The sequence below is a fragment of the Triticum aestivum genome, chromosome 4A (genome assembly GCF_018294505.1).
Source record: "Triticum aestivum cultivar Chinese Spring chromosome 4A, IWGSC CS RefSeq v2.1, whole genome shotgun sequence".
NCBI lineage: Eukaryota > Viridiplantae > Streptophyta > Magnoliopsida > Poales > Poaceae > Triticum > Triticum aestivum.
This window is the reverse complement of record NC_057803.1, coordinates 464,384,804-464,388,260: the sequence shown is the minus strand read 5'-3', so window position 1 is coordinate 464,388,260 and position 3,457 is coordinate 464,384,804.

The following is a 3,457-nucleotide window of genomic DNA, read 5'->3' as shown; positions in this document are numbered from 1 at the left end:
CATGTCGACAAGCTCGGTCAGGTCATCGCTGGGCGGCCGTTCGGTGGTGGTGCCGCTGATAAGATGCCCTTCTTGCCGCGCTCGTGTGAAGTTCTATGTCTCGAACACGGAGAAGCACGAGGGCTGGGTCTTCTACATGTGTCCTATTGGTGTAAGTGAATTGCATCCGTTGGCGTTTGTTAATTTTGGTTGATTTTTGTGGATCTTGTGATGGTGATTTTTGGCGTCTGTTCGTCTCTTTTGATCTTCAGGATCATTTCTGGCATTGGGAGTTGGAATACGTTGTCTACTTGCTTGATAATCAGTTTCTCGTTGGCAGTGAAGCCATAGATGCATTAGGAGCTGCAGAGGAAAGGAGGGAAGAGCTGATGCGAGGAAGGAATCGCAGATATGCAGGTGGAGGTGCTGGTGGAGGTGCAGTTGATCTTCTAGACTTTGAAGATCGAATTCATGGAAGAGTTGCAGCTCAAATGAGAAATCATCAAGAAGAGGCACTCGTAGGGTTAGCCAATCAAATGTTGGTGATGATGAAGGCACTGGTGGTAGCACTCATTGTACTTGCAGTGCTTTTAGCTATTTCTTTGCTGAAGAAGTGATGGAGTTGATGCAGTATTAGCATTATGCCTAGTTTGTTAGGAGATGAATTGGTAGTATGAAGTGATGATTTTGCATTGTAAGTCTGAAGTTGATGTAGTTTCCAGTTTGCAGCTGTAGTGGATGTAGTGTTGTTAGTATGAAGTGACAATCTTTTGCATTATAAGTGATGCTTTTGCAATATGTAAGCAAGTGACAATCTTTTACTGCAAATGGAAGTTAATTTGGCTTGTTGAAGCTGTTGGTGTTGTCATATGAAATATCATTTTTATGCAAGTTCTTTCTGTGTACATTAGGACATGATGCAGGTAAAATGGAAGTTAATGTTGTGCAAGTTATCATGTTGCTGTCATATGAAGAGATCATCATATTTGGCTTTTGTGTACATTGCAAAGCTATTTGATGTTGTTATCATCTTGCTGTTCTCATCTTGCTGTACATTTGACCATTGTTATGATTGTAGCACATATAATTCAGTTAGACAAGTGCATTCAGGGACAAAAGCATATGCATAACCAGCAATTCATATCTGTGAAGTACCATCAAAATTCAGATACACAAGTGCGTTTAGTTACAAAATGATCAACAATTGACCCATACTCATCAGTCACATGCTACTACATCAGTATGGATCAATTATAACATTTCTCATCAGTCACATACTACTACATCATGCCTTGGAGCTTAAGAAGTAAAGCATTGTACACATCAGTTACATCATCTGAAGATGTCAAACATTGAAGTGCTTTTGGTCTTACTGGGAAGCACAAGATCATCATCTGAATCAGGATTTGAACCTGCAGGCCTCTTGCCAAGAGCAATACCTATCATCCTCATTTCCTCCTTCCTAGCCTCAGCAACAGCAACCCTGTCTGTTTTTTTCTTGTTGTTGCAGCTTCTTTCTCTGCTCTCTTCTTGGCAGCAGCTTCCTCCTTTTGAGCCTTCTTCTCAGCTTGCTGCCTTGCTTTATTCTCAGCAGCCACAACTTTCTTGGTGACCATAATGATCTGCCTTATCTCTTCCCTAGCCTTCTTTGCTATTTCAGCTTCTTCTTTTCTCTTCTCTCTCTTTTGAGCTTGTGACTACCTCTTCCTCTCTGCTTGCAGTGCTTTCTACTCCTCTTGCTGATGTCTCTCCCTGGCAGCTTCCTCTGCTTTCTTTAGTTGTTCCTCCCTTCTTGCTGCAAGAAGTGCTTCCTTCTTATCTTCCAGATCTTTGTCTCTTTGCCTCTTGAGGAGAAGCAATCTTTTGGCCAAGTCACCTTGCCGGATTATGCTTGAGCTCCCGCTGTTGCTTGTGTTACCTTGGGTTTGATTGAGCATGGCCCTGGCAGCAGATATGAAAGTTGATTCTGGTATAGGCCCTGTTGCAACCACTCTTGGCAGAGGCCTCTGGATGAAAAATGTACATATTGCAGTTCAAAATAACATGTTTTATCAATAAACTTAACATAAATTACAGGAAACAAGGACATTAACTTACATTTTGAACCATATGATCAACCATAAGATCTTCTATGACATGATTTCTAGAGAGTTGTGTTCCTGTTGAAGTGCAAGTAATTTTGAATCATATCTTTGCAACATTTCTGATTATCCAACAGTGCAAAAAAACCTACAGTACAAATGATGGAAGACATACCTGAGTAATGACTTGCTCATCATCTCCTACATTTGGAGTAACTTCTGCATTAGGAGCTTGATCATCTCCATGTGGTGGTGGTGGAGCTTGCACATTTGGAGCAACTTGTGCATTAGGAGTTTGATCATCTCCATGAGGTGGTGGTGGAGCTTGCACATTTGGAGGGGGCATGCCAGCCTTGAGGTACTTGCAGCCTTTGATGTTGTGGTCTGGCTCTCCACAATAGTTGCAATGCATGATCACACCATGCTTAGACATTTTTGCCACCATTGCTACAAGAAACTTCATGTGGGGCTTTCCTTCTGCTCTTACATGGCCTACCTACCTGCTTGGTGTACAATGGTGGCTTAATTGTGGGTCCATTCATCCTCTCCCATTCTGTCTTATCTCTGCAGGGGTAGATGATGTTGTTGTATGCTTTCTTGAACATCCCAACAGAATAACATTGGTTAACCAAGAGGAGGGGAACCACTCTCTCATGTCTAGCACATGCTATAGCATGTACACATGGTGTGCCATACCCTTCTGCCACCGCTTGCAGCTACACTCATTACTGTGCCAATCAACAATGTAGTCAGTCCCTCTATCACCAACCTGAAAGACTCCATCACCAGACCCTTCAACATAGCAGGTGTTTGCCCATTCATTTAGCTTACCAACCTTTTTCTTTATCTTAGGGCATATGTTTCCTTTCATCTTCTCTGCTTCTATCTGCTTGGTGTAGTGCCTCTGCATCAATTGCCTTTTAATCCTTTCAAGCATTGACAATATTGGTAGTTCCCTAGCATCTAATATGTACTTGTCCATCTAAAGCACACATCACTAAATATTTGAATAGAGTAACAACTACCAAATGAGAACATCAATGCAGTTGGTTCTTACTTGTTAAATACTTCACAATTGTTGTTCAGTAAGATATCACACTTGGGTAGATTGCTTTGATAAGCCCTAACCCAAGTGTTAGGTTCAAGATCATGCAACCATTTGTAGGCATCCAAGTTAATTTCCTTCATCTCATTCATGTACTGCTCATACTTCACAGTAGTGCTGCTTCTTGCTATCTTCCAAAGTTGGTTCTTCAGTACATCACCTTTGAATTGCTGCTGGAAGTTTTGCCACATGTGCCTCACACAGAACCTATGTTCTGACTGTGGAAACAACTCATCTACAACATTAATTAGGCCCTACAAAATAAGTAACAACTACTTCATATGGTGCTCAA